The following is an 18,355-nucleotide window of genomic DNA, read 5'->3' on the forward strand; positions in this document are numbered from 1 at the left end:
GCACGGCACCTTTGGGCGAATCACCCCATTGGCGTGGATCCATGCCGGATACCTGCGCCAATGGGGCACGGCCCTAAATTTTAAAATCCTCCTTGCAGAGGCTCACCCAGGGAACAAAATGCATAAAAAGGGTATGAAAATGAAGCTAAGGGAAGTGCCTCTTACCTAGAACTGGTGAAATCTCAAATGGTTGCATGGATTGGCTGTAATCACTGTCCGAATTTCGCTCCTCAAACAGACCATTGCTACTATGCAAGAGGTATAAAGTAAAAGTAATTCTATTTTTTACATTTTCACCATATTTATAAACTTTTTGACTTGTACTTAGGTTTAAAAAGTTGTTTTTTGAATATTTTAATATATTTTTGGTCAAAAATGGATTTTACACTTGCTTCTTGTGCAGTGACAGGTCTTTTACGCAACTTCGATGGTGAAACGAGTTGTATTTTATACTTTTTCGGACTCAGTAAACACACGAAAAAGTCACTGCAAAGTCATCTTTCAGCTCTTTTCTGACTCGCTAAACATGAAAAGATCATCGAGTTTTCCCTCTTGACTCGTTAAACGTAAATAAGAGGCGGTCTTCTTTAAACTCTTTTCCGACCGTGTAAAAATGAAAAGATCGTCAGACCCTTGTCATTTCAGGTTCATTAATGGTTACGAAACGACATGATGTTGATCGCTTTTTTACTTTTTCAGGTCGATGTCCCTATATATGAAAAATAGTCCTCGATCATAATGGTCGGGTGGTTCTTTCGAGCATTTTTTTATACTTTTTCGGGCTTGGGAGACACAACTTTACGAAAAAGGACCCCCCTAGAGTTTTCTTTTCTGCTGTCTTTTCAGACTCTCTAAACAGGAAAAGACGTCGAGTTCTTCCTTTGCCAGACTCGTTAAAACTTAATGACATCGGATTCTGACAAGCATATGCTATCCCCGTCAAGCTTGTTAAAAATAACTGGGGTACTCGCCAGAAATGGTGGGGAAAGTGGACCCATAATTATTGTCGTGTCAGCAGTATGTCGCTCTTGAACATGGCACTCGTCTGCATTCGTGTCTGGGTGGGGACATCTCATCTTGTTTTTTTACACTAGCCTCTGTGGGTTTGGGTTATCCTATTTGACCTCTCATCTGCTCATTGCCTTGTCACCATGACCTCTGCTAATTTGATGTCAAATACTGCCAAGTCCACTGTTGTGCCGCCGATATGTTCAAGAGAAGTTGACCTCTACAGAATTACAACCTCCCTCTGATACCTCACATAATTTTGATTCACCACAACCTTCTTCCTCTGTCTCGTGTCACTGATGTGGGAAACACTATGGCCCACCTTTGATCAAGGTCACTTCCTGTCGACTTCAGCTCATTATCCAGGAAGCTGATCTAGAGACTCCCTTCTGGTGCCTTGGAGCCTGCATGCCTCAATGGCAGGTTCTTTGTGTTCGACGAGAGGTTTTGATCATTGGCCTCCGATCGAATGATTCTGCGGGTGTTCGACGCCAGCTCACTTATTCGCACGCCGTAGTTTGTACCTATAGTACCTTCAGGGCCATTGTCGTTATTGGTGGTACCTCTCACGTCTGTTAACAAGTTTTCATCATTGACTGGTAATCAGACGATGTTCATGCATGTTCGACTTCAACTCATGTATTCGTATGCCTGAACTTGTACTCTGTTCGGGTCGAGATGGAGCGCAAGACCCTGGATTTTGTTTGTTGGAATCCAGGCTGTGATTTGTGGCTTATTATGATCATTACATGACTCATTCAATGCATGGATGCGACCATGCCTGAGTCTATTTATCGATCCTCTCTGGATGGCTGCGCCCATACCTTGGATCTAGATTATTATATACTCTGTTATGGATGGCTGCGCCCATACCACATATATCATGTACTTGAGATATCAGTTGTACTTCTTTACGCAGGTTCTTCGGCGGCCGTGTTTTCAGTTACGCATGTTCTTGTAAAGCATTTCACCCCTCTCTCTCTCAGGCCTCATGCTTTAGGGGGCATCTGTTACACAGCAATTTGTCACCGTTTATCACCGTCCCTGTTACCCCTCACCCGCACACTGGAGGACTCATTCCGGAACTTGTGAGAAGTGACATGACCTGAAACCACTTGCATCATATTCCTCTAAGTATGAGCTTCATACGCCCTGAAGACATCTCCTGCAGAATATCCATGAAAACAACTCTTTTTGCATTAGCGCGGGTCCACAGTTCACTGCCCTCGCCAATGAGGGAAATCCTCTAAAAAGGGCGCGCCATTGGTGCTCTGTCTCAGAGTCGCACTTGCGCCAACCTAATTGAGTAAAGTTTTCAATGAACAAGCTTCCGAAGGTTCTCCTTAACCCATTCACCAACTGAATCTATGTTGAGCTAGGATGGTTTGGCTTCGAATCTCCATAGAAGGGAAATGGTCTTGCCACCTTTCATGGAAGTTTCCAAGTGATAAAGCCAATCCCATGAATAATGTGGTTGATCCCATCCCTTTCCTCTCTATCTATAAAAGCTTGTCTCTATGCCTTGAGCAAGCTAGTTCCAGTTCTAGCATAGTGATAGAGAATATCAGGAGTTCAAGAGTTTGAAGCTGCAAGAGCCTTCTTTGCACCCATAAGGCCAAATCTAAGTGAGGAGATTCTTGTCACCCAAAGAGAGAGAGGCTTGTTCCCTATCCCAACAAGCTTTGCAAGACTTTTGTAGCTGATCACTCAGCCAAACGAGGATTTGACATCAGAGCTATGGTTGTATTCTTCTTTGTTATTTATCAATAATAGATGACTATCATTATGGTTCCACTCTCATTGTTCTATGATTGATGTTGAGTTATATCTTTTCTGACTGGTATATAATTGCATCTATTGGATTTTATGCTTATATTCATGTTATTCTTTGCATGTGCAGGTGTCCAATCACGGAGATCGTGACCGGCCGAGGCAAAGGAACGAGAGCAACGTCTCTTCTACGAACATTAGCGTTGGAATCCAAGTAGGTTCTCATCATCCACTTTTAATTTGCAATTAGGAACTTGCGTGATAGCATTGTTTGATTGTTACTAGACCCGGTCTGGGCTAGTAGGGATCGTCTTTGTCCACAGAGAGGATTTACCTCCACAACACCTACAACTTTTCTATCATGAAATTTCATCTTTCTTTAGTTGTAAATAATGTATATATTCCTTTACGGTTGATTTCAATCTAGTAAGGCATCACCATGTAAATACGAAGATTTCTCTTGTTTTTGGGTGTGTTAAGTAAGTGTTGTTCAATCGATTGAACGATTACTGTTCCATCAATTGAACAACACTTATTTTCATGTGTGCATTTCTATTCAATCGACTGAATGATTATTGTTCAATCAATTCAACAACACTTCTTTTCGTGTTTGTATTGTTGTTCAATCGATTGAATGATTGTTGTTCAATCAATTTAATAACACTTATTTTCGTGTGTGTATTGTTGTTTAATCGATTGAACAATTGTTGTTCAATCAATTGAACAACACTTATTTGTTTCCACATTTTGTTTGTTGTTCAATCGATTGAACAACACTTTTTTCATGTTTGCTATTCAATTAATTGAACAACACTTTTTGTGTTTTTACAATTTTTCTGTTCAATCGATTGAACGATTGTTGTTCAATCAATTGAACAAGACTTTTTGCCTTTTTACGATTTTGTTGTTCAATCAATTGAAAAACACTTTTTGCATTTTTACGATTTTGTTGTTTAATCAATTGAACGATTGTTGTCCAATCGATTAAAGATTGTTTTTCAATCAATTGAACATTACTTTTTGTGTTTTCATGATTTTGCTATCTAATCTATTGAATGATTGTTGTTCAATCAATTAACAACACTTTTTGCATTTTCACAATTTTGTTGTTTAATCAATTGAACGATTGTTGTTGAATCAATTGAACAACATATTTTGAATTTTTGCAATGTTGTTCAATCGACTGAATGATTACTGTCAATAAATTGAACAACACTTTATGAGTGTATGCTATTCAATCGATTGAACGATTGCCGTTCAATCAATTGAACAACCCCGATTTTGCTTTTTGTGTGTTTGTTGTCTAAATTGGTAGAATGAATAAACTGTGATTTCTTTTTTCTGTTTCATTGCCGATCATTCTTTTTTCCATTTTCTTTCTCTTTTATGTTTTGAATAAAAATCATCTGGTTGGATTTGCGCCTAATATAAGGAAAAGCAGTAATGTTAATACCATTATGACCTATGAAACCTTTTTATGGTTATCTTTATTCAAAAGATGACATGGTGCATCTCTGTAATGACTAGCTGAATATCTCCCCTTTGGACACATCATACCATGGCAGTTTATCTTTCACACTTTCAAATGGGTAAATCCCTTTGATATGATGATATGGGGGTAAAAGTATAACTTTAGTAGCATTTTTTTTACTTCTTACATCATCCCTGATTCTTAAGGAGTAAATGAGCCTCCCTCTTTTTACAATAAAAGTATCAAAATATGAAAATATGAACATATAGAAATATGAAAATGCAACAAAAATTGTCTTAAAGAGGATAGGGGGTCTCAGCATCGATGCAAGAGCATCTTGCTTCAGAAAATCTTTGTATATTTGGTTTACTTAGGGGGTGTGATATTTTTAATTTATCTCTATATTTTTCATAAATTGAGTGAAAAATATGTCTGTGAGGTTTTAATTGTAAATATTATTAATTATGAGAGAATATGAGTGATGATAGACTTGTAAAGATCTCATAGAGATATTAGGGATTAGGGGATCCTAGAATAGAGGATTAGTTGAGTTAAAAGTGGAATTAGAGGATTTTTAGGATTTGGATGAGAGCTTTTAGGGATCAAGAGAGATATTGTTGGATTTTGTTAAGGGATCTAAAACCTACTTGGGTTCTAATCCATTTGTATAAATTGAGAGGATCCCATGAGGCATGTAAGATGTAAAAGTGTGTGAGTGAGCGTTAAGAATGAGAGGCCATGAATAGGCCATGATTTCTCTTGTAATTATTTTATTAATGAATCATTTTCTGAGTTTTATTTGCACATGATTAGGTGTGATTTTGAGTTTAGTTTTACTGTTTTTGGGAAGACCCATGGTTAGAGCTGCTGCATCATTTTTGGTATCAGAGTATAGAAAATTGGTAAGGGTTGTGAGCAATTGTGGGTTGTGAGCAACTATGAATACAATTGTTATTATACCCCTGTCTCAATCACTGTTTGATTTAAAGTATATCTCATAGTAATGGATTGTAGAATTTGCCACGTTAAAATAATATTGGCATTGAATGGAGCTGCATTGAGATGTTGTGAAGTTGATCATAAAATTGTGCAGAAAAATGCATGATGTATAGACGGTATTAATGCGTGGAGACTTGCAAAGAGTAGCATTGGAAAAATGCGTACGATGATTGAAAACTTGTGCGAGATCTGGAGACAGTGTGGAGCCGATCCTTACTTGTGTATCTGCATGAAAGTAGAGCTGAGCAATGAACCTGAAGTAAAGCCAAATTGGGTGTGTTAGTGTCAGTCTTTGAAGCCTTCCTCCAGTGATCAAATATGCTCTTACAAAGTGGTCTTAGGGTGTCAAAGCCAAATTTTGTCATTTCAGTGAGTTTTCAAGTAAATTTTGGTCACTAGGTATTAGGTCTAGGGTTTGTTTTCACTCCTTCCAGATTTTTCCAAATGTCGGTCCATGTCACCATTTAGCTGAGTGTACCATCATTCAAAGAGTTGTCATCATCATTTCAGGTTCCAATGGGTCATTTTACACCCTGTTCATGCTTCAGTTGTATTTGGGTAAGGCTCATTTCCCTCTCCTAGGGTTTTGATGGTAATTTCTCTTGGATTTTCAAATCAAGAACAAAACTTGTGTCCTGATGTTCATACACCTTACCCTATCCTTAATGTACCTTATTAAATACTTCCCATCACTGATATCCCTCAAATTCCTCATTTTCCCACAAACCCTAGTTTCTTGCTACAATTTGACAATTTTCTAGGCTAGGCCTGTGTTTTGCCCTTTTGGACCCCTTCCCCTCACTCAATATTTGAAATTCCACTTTCCCCTATTTCCTAACATCCCTCCCTACTTCCCAAAATTTTCTCAAGAATTTAGAAGCCCCTTGTCCCCTTCATTTCACTTCATTTCGACAAAACCCTTGTTCCACACATCGGAATAGGTTTTACTCAAATGATATTTATAAGCAAGGAAAAATGAATTTGGAAATAGTGAGAGAGGTTTTTGTCCAAAATAGGCCAAGGAAGAAAAACCTCCTTCACTTTTTACACAGGTTTCATGGTTGTAGAGAAATGTCAAAAATAGTGTTTCCTCAGGAGGGTTGCTACACCTCTGGAATGGCCTTGCGAAAATCATGATTTCTCCTAGCTTGGTTGGTCAAATGACTTGCTTGATGAATGAAATGATATATAAATAGAAATAGCTTTCCAATGTCAATTTGGAGTTGAGGAAGACCTTCAAACGTTGACTACAACAACACTCTGCATTTAGGAAGCCTCATTTTGCACATTTTGACCAGTCTTGGGAGATTTGACTTTTGATAGGGCAAATGAACTCGAAATTAAAAAATTCAAGTTGTTTTGGAAAGTAGAATCAATAATATTTCCAATGAGATATCGTGTACCCAATTTTGATACTAGAAAGGCCTCCAAAACATGATCTTAAAGTGGAGCTACACATAGAATCAGTGGCACTGCGCATAGAAATTTTCAACACAGGCTTTTCCAATAGGTGCGTAGCGCGACCGGCGCTACGCTTTTGATGGGGGCCTCCATTTGCAAAAAAAGTTTAAATTTTTAGAATTAGCATGAAAAGTTATGCATGCTCAGAAATGGCTGAGAAATTTTGACAAGTTCTGGACCTACAGAAGGGCCAAAAATACCCAAAAAGTGCCCTCTCTGCCACTTTTTTGCCACACAGGAAGAAGTCTTGGGAGATTTCATTTTTGGAGGGGCAAATGGACTCCAAATCAAACAGTTCAAGTTGTCCCAGAAATTAGAATCACCAAGATTTCCAATGAGCTATTCTACACCTAATTTGGACTTCGGGAAGCCTTCCAAAATTGGCCTGGAAAAAGCACTATGCATAGGATTAGTGGCGCCGTGCATAGGAGGAAAATTTGTCAGTTTTGCCTGTTTGTTCAGACTTTCGCCCAACTTGTTGTCAGTTTGAATTTTTCTTCTCTTGGTAAATTAATGATGTAATATGATGTAACTTGATGTACTATGATGTAAAATATGATAAAAATTGACTTGAAGAGGTAGATACATCAGTGAGAGTTGTTTTGAGGATGAATGAGTCAGTTTCCATAGTTTTAGAGGAAAGCTATTCCACTGCCTATTTTTCAGTTCCTAGTTTAGATCTTGTTGAAACAGCTCCTTGACTCATGGATTTGACCTCTGATGGCTACCATAGGTGGTTTTATGCCTATATCTTGTACTTTCTTAGTCATTTGTCAAGGTTGGACTTTTTTGGATGCATTGAGCTACTTTGTACATCACTTCTGCAGTTTGGCAAGGAAATGAACTAGGATTTTGCAGCATTTTGTGGGATTCTTGTGCTAATGTGAATTAGCATTGTTTTCTCCTCCGTTATTTGGTTTATCTTATGTGTATATGTGCCATCATCTATCTTTTTCTGCATAACTAAAAGGTGGAATCCATTGAGGTTCAGTGCTCTGCCCTGGGGTTTATTTAGTTTTAAATGTTTTCTGCTGTTTGAAGACGACTCATGAAACTTGCATGCCCTCTCCAACTCCTCACCAGTATTTAGACTCACCATCACATTCATTTCAAAATGCTAAAACACTTGCCTACCTCGCCCTACATAAAGCTCTGCAAATCTGTGTTGATTTCTCGGACCCAACGCTGCCTTCCTCATCTAATCCAACAACCAACCCTTAAAATCAATCAAAATACTCTGAGCATATACCTAGCCTAAAATTATTATTCATACCAGTCATCTCAAGCCTTACTTGCCATATTTTCTTTGAGATTGATAAGGAGAGAGCCCTCTCCCAACCTGGTAGGACTAGCTACCAGGTTAAGCGTGGTTTGATGTTACCCTAGACCTGCCTTTCTCAGCCTGAGGTAGATTTAGGCTATAACAGAGTGGAGTTTTGAAGTGTTTTTTTCAAGAAATCAGATTCCTGGATTGAGCAAGGAATTTTGAACCAGGAATGTGAAAAATGAGCAAGGTTGTGAAACAAATAACTGCATTGTGACACTAGGGTAACCGAAGATTGAAGCGTGGAGAGCACAAAGATTATTGGAGAAATATTCGATAGCTCACGAGACATAAAACATCGTATCCAAGCTTCACGGAGTTTGCTTGGTATTATGTGTAAAGGCTCCATGTGGTTACGTTGAAAGTTAAAATTAATGGTATGGAAGTCAACGTAATTACCATAAACCTCATGTCTCATAAGTTATTTTAAGTCATAAAGGGATAAAAGAGATTTTCTCATAAGTTATTTTAAGTCATAAAGGGATAAAAGAGATTCTTATGAGAGAGAATGAGTGGTGAGATTATATTATTTTATTTAATGAAGAAGGATTTGTATAAAGAGTTGTTATTGAGATTTTTTATTTTAAACTCAGGTCTGTGTTGTCTATGACATAGGGGGTTTTATTATGGGGGCATGAGTCCATAATGGATATTCCAGCTTTAATTTATTTATAATGTTATTGTAAATATATTGTAATGGTCTACTTCAAAATTGAGATTATAATGTAATAACTTGAAAGCAAGATAGGGTCACTGAAGAGGAGTTGTAATTGAGGAGTCAATGTTTATTTGAGAGTATTTTTGAGGTTGCAGTTAAATTAAAATTTGAGTTATTGTACAAAATGGTGCATTTTTAGTTGTACCCACACCCAAGGTCCACTAATGAAAAATTGATGTAAAAGTTAAGGTTAAATTAAGAGTTTGTGTCAAAAAGTCAAGTCAAGTAAAAAATTTGAGTCTTTGAATGTAATGGGTGCATGATCGGTGGAGCCCGACACCCAAAGTCTTGTCAAAGTATTTTAAGGATAATTTGAAGAGTTACTTTAGTTGTTGTTTGAATAGGAGCAAGGTGTGCTCAGGAGTAAGGTTCAAGTGAAAGGAACCATTGACCAAGTTTAGAGGAGTTAACTTGGTAAAATTGCAGGTTACAGTGAACAAGGTGAAGTTCACGACAGAAGATGCAAATTCCAAAGAAAGGCTACGATAATGTCATAGAAATTGGCATTAATAATGATGAGAAGGAGATTGTTGAATTAAAGGTATGACTTGGTGTGCTGCTAGAGGTATTACAGAGAAAAATACACAGATGAATTATGAAAAGAAAAGTCAAATGGCATAGGTTGCAAGTGAAGTGGGAGCGTAAATTGAATGCTCAACTGAAGGAAGAGTTACTCAGAGTAAATAAAGTTTTGGTATGTGAACGAGAACATGGCCCATTTATTTTTGAAAGTAATGAAGATACAAAGGATCAATCTACAAAGAATCTTCTAAATCATATGAAGGATTTAGAACAATAAGAAGATCTGGTGCTTGAAGCATCAAATGAGGCGGAAAGGTCTTGTATTTTAAAAATTGACAGCTTGTTTGTGGATGCAGGACATGTTAAAGATGTTGAAGGTGAAAAATTTATTGAAGTTGTTGATAATCATCAAATAATTTCAGATGTCAACATGAGTAATATTACAGTAGAACTAAAATTTCTAGAAGAATGGTTGGATAATCCAAAGTTAGAATGTGACAATATGCCTTCTAATCAACAAATTTGGTGCAACGAAAACATAGAGAATGATAATAAAGTTGAAATTGAAGAAATGAAAATGTTGTTGGAACATGAACATATTGCACATATGGAATAAAAAAGTTCAAATGTGGAACCTTAATGTAATCGTGATGAATTTCTATTCCAATCTTGTAAATAGCATCAGGAAGAAAGACTGAAGGACCGACAACAAAATAGAGTTTGGAATCCTCGAGGTAGCAAGTCATTGAGACTTGTAGTTGTCACATTACTATAAAAAAGTGACAAACCTCATAGACACGAGTCTATGAATTTTTCTTTTCTACATCGGGAGTCTGTTCTAGGAGCATCTTGCTTCAAAAAATCATTGTATATTTGGTTGACTTAGGGGGTGTGACATTTTTAATTTATTTATATATTTTTAATAAATTGAGTGAAAATTATGTGTGTGATGTTTTAATTGTAAATATTCTCAATTATGAGAGAATATGAGTGATGGTAGACTTATAAAGATCTCATAGAGATCTTAGGGATTAGGGGATCCTAGAATAGAGGATTAGTTAAGTTAAAAGTGGAATTAGAGGATTTTTAGTATTTGGATGAGAGATTTCAGGGATCAAGAGAGATATTGTTGGAGTTTGTTAAGAGATCTAGAACCTACTTGGGTTCTAATCCATTTGTATAAATTGAGAGGAGCCCATGAGGCATGTAAGATGTAAAAGTGTGTGAGTGAGTGTGAATAATGAGAGGCCATGAATAGGCCATGATTTCTCTTGTAATTATTTTATTAATGAATCATTTTCTTAGTTTTAAGTGCACATGATTAGGTGTGATTTTGAGTTTAGTTTTACTCTTTTTTTGAAGACCCATAGTTAGAGCTGCTGCATCAAGTACGAGCCAACCTACCATGACCATAAGGATGTAACAAGTGACATTCCATTTTGGCCACCAAACCAATGTAATGACCTTCTTGATAATTAAAACTATCACAAGGACAGGGGGTCTCATCACAAACCAGCCTGATCACTTTTTTATATCCTAGTGAGTGGCACTATGATTATCTGGTCACCATGCCAGCATAGTGGTCTCTTTAGCAAGAAAAGAGATAATCATCTAAATACAAAAAGGAGGACTCTAGCTCATTTGTGGGGTTAAAAAGCAACCTTCTCGAGGATATGGACGCCTGCTAGCAACAAAGGCTCTGCTTGTGGTATTGAAGTACTATGGGAAACTGCCAAATCTCTCTATCCTATTACCACCCATGGATTTGTTGCTAAAAGAAAATTTCCCATTTGAGCAGCATTCCTAAAAATCCAACATGCATGGTAACTGTTATCACCCTAAGAAACTCTCCTAGGTTGTATCTCGGAGATGCTCGGGAACATTACAATCTCAACTAAATGTTGGAAATGGATGAATGGAAGGAATGATACTTGTTCAAGCCAGATAATCACTTCTACTATGCTTAACTCTAGACATGGGTGAAAACCCCCAGACTACAAGGCTTTAGACCACCGATTACTCATAGTTTGAGGATTAGGTGAACATGGAGAATACTGACCACACCAGCAGATGCACAAGACCATGTGATGGCCAGCCGCAACCAGTAAAGAGGTCTGTAAATCTGTTCCCTAATGCACAGACATGATGATAGCTCTATGGCACTAGGTAAACAGAAACCTACATAACACATTCAATGATACATACTAGACTTCAACACAGAGGTGCAATGACAACCCCTCTGATGCCAAATATCAAGAGAACATGAACAAATGCATCACAGTCACAGCCTAGAACAGAGTAGAAATGGAAAGTGAGCAATTAACAGCAAAATAAGCTTGTATTAGCTAAAAATGAAGACCAGACGCTGCAAGTATCAAAGTAGTTACAGTCTCCAGAAGTTGAACCTTACATCAAAATTACAACCATCCCCCTGATTACATCTATGTCCTGGGTATATATAGAGTTTGATTACAAAGATATGTTGTTGTTCTATGCGCGGAGGGGTCATAATTGACCACCAATCACCTTAACTCTTTGAAAGAGTCTCTGCTACAATCTGCTTGCTTTAATGAACAAAATTGATCTTTTCAGATACTCTATTGTCCTTCTTGAGCAGGTGGAGTGTAATATGGAAGAAGTTCCATAACTGGTAAATGTTGTGATCTGCTCGAGGCTGGTCCTTTCCTTCTCGGCCATTCTATTTATTAAATGCAATTGTTGGAGATGAAATGCACTGGGTACGAGCGAACCAATTCCTTTCGTCCTTCGGATGCACAGGATAGGCCAAGGATAAGAGGACTGCATGACGGGTGAATGGAGAAGGAAGATCTGGTCATTGGATCGTGCAAATGGACGGTGGCGATTGGTTCGCAGAGGCTATCTGGAGATATGAGGGCGGGATGAATGAGGGCCCTTGGAACTCATACGGTCAGATCCAACGATGACCGGGGGTGGAAGATGCGTGGGGATTTAACGGTCGGGAAAAATGGTTTGAGCGGCGGGCGATATTGATCACACCGCTTTAGAGCCTACAACAGTATTCATACATGGGCCCACGATCACAGTTATCACATGATGCGTGGCGGATGCGACGGGACTATAACCACCTTTTCACGAGTTGAAGCATGGTTAGTTTATGGTCGCGGGAGAAGCAGATACCATTGGATTGCGCAGTAGGTGATTGGACGGTGGAGGAAATAAATAGCTGGAACATACATTGATTGCAGCGGGGACCGTTAGATCAAGTTGTGGTGATCAATGACAGGGGTTAAAAGGTGGTGATGGACTATGAGAGTGCGGGATCACATGAATATGGTTGTGCAGGGGCTTAAGCTTCATGCTCAGGGCTTGGAGAAACAAGGTTTATACAGAGTTTTGAAGGAAAAACAAAGGTGGCGGGGGGGTAATGAGAGTGTAAGGAAAATGAAAGGGAAGAATAAAGTAGACTGCTGCGAGCTCCCTTTTAGCATAAACACACGGCCAAATCTGTATTGGACCCTCAAAAGTGTCCAAAAGTGTAGCAGAGCTAACAGTAACTTATATCATATATCCATTATATCATATTTGTCTAATCACTTTAATGACAATCATTAATACTTACCCCCAATCATGCGTTTGATACTTTTCCACCTAAGCTAAAAATATTTTGAGATAATGGTTTAAATATTTGTTTTAATTTATGGGAATTTTAAATATGTTGGCGTGTACTGCTTTAATTGTTGTTGTCATATACTGTGCCGCTTTTATTGATTGGTTGCCAGCATATATGATTTGCCAACGGTTTCTCTTTTTTTCCCATGCTTGGTGGACGTGGACGCCATTTTCTGATTGGAGGGGGTATGGTCTGTGTATGAACAACATGTGTGACAATTTATGGATAGTTGTGTGATGATTATTAAACTGATTTCTAGTTAAAGGACTGCATGATGATTGTGTGTGTGTAATAATTATCAAACCATTTCTGATTGGATGAAAAAAGGAAACCATTATGGACAAAATGCGAATTGATCATGATCCTGCATCAAATATTGTTGACGAGACAAATGACTTAATTGTTTATGATATTAATTCTCAATTCAATGTCATTCTCCTGTCAAAAGCTTTAACGTTCTATGTTGTTGTTCCAAACTGTGAAAGAGTGAGAGAAGTGCATGCAAGTGAACCAGCCACAGAAAAACAACATCCATGGGAGGAAAGGCCATTTGAAATGAACCCACAGTGCTCCAAGAATCAGACTAGGCTTTGGAAATTCTTGAGCATGCTGGCTAGTTAGAATATTTGACCAGATTACAGGGATTTCAAGAGGAGGTGACACTTGAATTTCTGCAGAATTTGCAGAATTGCCACACAATGGTGAGAGGCAAGAACATAATATTCTCTGAAGCAATTATCGCTGAAGTCATGTTGGCTTGAGGGGGCCTGGCCTAGGTTCAGTGTTAGTTAGCCAAACAAATCCCTACACTACTGGCCATTTCAGCATCAGCACGCGGAGCATGGATTGAAGTCTCACCCGAAGCAGTATGAGAGGATGCTGGAACCAAGTTTCTGCACCCTTGAGATGGTTGTGATGTCGGTTTATTCCAACTATTCATTCCTTTGCAGAGGTTGTTTCACGCTCTATTCTACCCTTCAATACCTTCGCGAAGTTTTACAATCAGCTTTCGCGTAGCCCTAACCAGGGGCTGAAGTCCTTCGCGCTGCTAGGGCAATGAACTGTGATATTTCCCAAACTAGGATAATTATCTTACTTATCTTATTATCAAATCTTAGTTAGCTTCACGTAAACAGATGTTATTACTTGTGTTCACTTAACCAATACAATTATACACATTCACACATCATATAATCATTAGAAGTGAAATTCATATCCAATATAATAGAGGCATAAATAGGAAATAAGACATAGAATTTATGGGAAACTTCTCTTTATTAATACTTCCATATGATTACAGACATGACTCGCCTTGCACACTCAGCTGCAGGGGTCTACTGTTGGGTAGCGGAGGCCCCACGTAATAGTTTTGGGGCTTAAAACCCATAATTTAGGGTAATGATATTGTAAAAGTTATGCGAAGTGTGCAGAGCGCGAACTGTAACAGGTCAAGTCAAAGGGTTTTCCACCCGAAAATAATGTAAAAAAATAGAAAGTGAGTCAACCTGCCCATGGTCCGTGGACCATGGGAATGTATAAATAGAGCGAGGCTCTAAGGGTAGAGGTAGCTTTTTGGAAAGATTGGATGTATTATGGGTTTGTGAAAGAAATATTTGCTCTGAATCTGTAAGTTCGAGTCATGGGTGTTAGTGGCTAGATAGAGGCTCGGAAGCTGTGTGCACGGAGGCTTGGTAGAGTCTGCAGTTGTGTGCGCAGACCACTGCAACTGTGTGCGCAGGGTAGGGAGTGGATTGTACTGAAACAAAGACCTTAATAAAGATAAGTTGGTTCTGAGATATTGCATTGGTTCTGAAATATTGCAGATCTGTTTATATTTTGGTTTATGTATACACGTGTTGAAATTCAAATTCAGTCGTTCCCTCCTTTTCTAGTACTTTAACATTACATCTATGGTAGATCATTCCGGATCTGGCTCGTACTTTGTATCTTAATTGTCGCCGCCCGATCCTTTTTGCTGTAGCTCAGACATCCTGTCATGAACAGTGACAACAATGGTCACCTCCATGTTTATCCACGTAGCAGCACGGGCCCTTCTGTGCAACTGTGACCCTTGTGATATACCGATTCTACGTGCACCCTTGTTGTTGCGTAGCGCCCTCATAGACTACTTTATCGTCCCGCACTCTCTTTCAATTGTATGGAGCGGTGAGATTGTACTTCGGTCAGTTAGTCAGGTAGTCGGCCCACTCGTGTAGAGCTTCAGGTGACTGCCATTTACTCTACGTGGGAAGGGTTCCCCATTAAGCTTGTCAAGCTGGACCGCGCCTCCATCTATGACTTCTTTGACTACATAGGGTCCCAACCAATGCATTAAGAGATTTCTGGGGAATTTCTCAAACTTTTTGTCGTATAGTAATACTAGATCATTTTCTTTAAACGTACGCAACTTGATATGGCAGTCATGCCAAGCCTTTTCCCACTGCTTCTATACCTACTGATGGAATCCTGCCAAAAACCGTTCCTCCTCAAGTTCTTCCAGTTGTGCGAGCCTCTCTTCCAAGGCCTCACGGTCTGCCATGCCTGTCATCGTTGCTATTCAAAAACTAGGTACAATGTATTCCATTGGCATGACGGCTTCCGTGCCATAGACTAACCGAAAAGGTGTCTGACCCGTCAACTTCTTGCATGTGGTTCGGTATGCCCACAGAAAATTAGGTATGCACAAATCCCAATCGTTTCGATGCGCATTACATACCTTGGTCAACGCAGTCTCGAAAATCTTATTGAAAGCTTCGACGGTCCCATTTGCTTGTGGATGGTATGGCGTACTCTGTTGATGATATATCTAGAATTCCTCAATGAGTGTGCTAATAGTCTCATTCAGGAAGTGTGTTCCGCGGTCACTCATTAGAATTTTTGGGCATCCAAACTGCGTCAACACATTTTCGAACAAAAATTTCGTAGTTGTAGCGGTTGTGCAGTCCTTAACCGGTTATGCTTCCACCCATTGAGTCAAGTATTATGTCGCGATGATGATATAGCACTCACCCGTCTTTCCTTGAGGTGTGATAGGCCCCACAAAGTTGATTTCCCATTTTTTGAATAGTTGTAGCGTCATCTGTGGCCTTGAGCAGCATTTGGTCCCTCCGTGATGGTTTCCCAGTTTGTTGACATACATCGCAGGCTCGAGAGTATGCTTTTGAGTCTTGATGTAGAGTTGGGCACCATAGTCCAGTGCGAAGAATCTTCTATGCTGTGGTTCATCCTACATAATGTCCTCCTACAACCCCCCCATGTGCTTTGGCAAGGATCTATCCTTAAATTCAGGTACATACCTTCGTAATATTTCATCGTTGCCCATTTTGTATAGGTGCCCTACAATAACAGTAAAGTCTGTTGCGTGTATCACCAGTTCTTTCTTCTGGTGATCTGAATACCCCTACGGCATGGTCCCTGTGGTTAAGAAGTGGATTATATCCTCAAAGTGGCCATCCCCAATGCGCACTGCATAAAGCTATGCATCAGGTAGTCCTTCTTCTAAGTTTGTGGGCTCTTCATCATTCTCAATTCGGGACAGGTGATTTGGGCCTATGTTTAGATGTCCTAGCTTTATGATGACTTCAAAATCATATTCTTGAAACAATAACAACCATCTACAAATTCACCCCCCCAGCATAGGCTTATTCACTAAGTATTTTAATGTGGAATGATCAGTATACATCTTAAAGTGTCCTCCGAGTAGATAGTGGTGGTATTTCTGGAGTGCATATACCGTCGCCAACGCCTCATGCTCAAAAGTGGAGTAGTTTTTTTTCAGCTTTGGACAATTTTCAACTTGCGAACGTGATCGGGGGATAAATTCCTTCCACTCATTCCTGTGTGAGTATAGCACCCAACGTGATACATGACGCATAAACACGGACATGAAATTCAATGTCCCATTTTGGGAAAACCAAAATGGGGGTGGATGCCATTTTCTCCTTGAGAATATCTAGTCTTTTCTTACACTCATCATTCCAACAATATGTAGCGTCTTTCTTCAACAACTATTCCATTGGTTCTGTGATTTGTGCATAGCCCTTAGCAAACTTAAGATAGTAGCCAGTGTGTCCTAACATGGTGCGGAGTTGTTTGACACTGTGCGGCACTTGCAGATTGAGTATGATAGCAATCTTCAGAGGGTTCGCCATCAGGCCTTATTTGCAGACCACATGGCCAAGAAACTTTTCGAAGGGGACAAGGAAAGTGTACTTCTTGAGATTTAGTGCAATCTGGTGCCATCAGCAAGTATCCAACATCAATCGTAAGCTCGCGATATGTTTCTCAACCAGCCCACATACAATCCAATCATCAAAATAAACTTCCAAAAACATATGTATTAATTCCTTGAATGTGGCCACTACTACTTGTGAAAATATCACTGGGGCATTCTTTATGTTGGATAACAGAGGCCCTGCATAATGGTTTTGGGACCCTAAGTCCACAATTTTGGGAAAAAAGTATAGTAAAGACTCCGCGAAGTGCGCGGAGCATGAATTGTAATGAGTCAAGTCAAAGGGTTGTTCACCCAAGAATAATGTAAAATAATAGGAAGAGAGTCGGCCTACCCATGGTCCGCGGACCATGGGAAGGTATAAATAGAGCAAGGCTCTATGGCTAGAGGTCAGTTTTTGGAGAAGTCTTTGTCTTGTATCTTGGTGTTACGGTTTTATGAAGACAATATTATCTGCATCTGTAAGTCCGAGTCAAGGGTGTTGGTAGATAGATAGAGGCTTTGCAGCTATGTGCGCAGAGGCCTGGTAAAGTCTGTAGTTGTGTGCACGGACCCCTGCAGCTGAGTGTGCAGGGAAAATCTGGTTGTATGGACAAAATATTTTAATAAAGATAAGTGGTTTCTGAAGTATTACAGATCTATTGTGTTCTGGTTTATGCATCTATTATATGAGTTTATATATTTTGTTGTTATGATGGCATACGTTGGGTTTTACTGTTAAATGTTTGCTTAAAGACTATAACAAGAAGATCAGATCTATAATTAATAAGCAAGTACACCCGCACGGATCTTCGCGGAAGCCCGAGACTAGTATAGAGTGGCACAAGGCCACAAAATGGTTCGCGACCCCTCCAGACCACATCAAGACATCCCAAGGGTGCGGAAACTTAGTTCCAGCACCCTCCCCTGCTACTTTGTGTGACACCTCAGTCCGCACTCCGCGGGCTATTGCCGAAAGGGCCGATAGCTGCGAGATTTGTTTGGCTAATAACTCTTCCGAACTTGGCATAAGGCCCAATAAGCCAATAACTGGTTCCATTGCCGGGACCGGGATTTTCCTAATGGATGTGTGATGTTGGAACGATGGAACCCTACAAAGAAAGAGCTTGAAGATTGGTTGGATTAGAAGCTTCATGAGTTCATGGTACAAGAAAACAGAAATCCACGAGATCTTTGTCACATCGTTTTCGACAGAA

This window comes from Pinus tabuliformis, chromosome 6 (genome assembly GCF_031772625.1).
Source record: "Pinus tabuliformis cultivar Carrire ecotype Pingquan chromosome 6, CPIR1, whole genome shotgun sequence".
NCBI lineage: Eukaryota > Viridiplantae > Streptophyta > Pinopsida > Pinales > Pinaceae > Pinus > Pinus tabuliformis.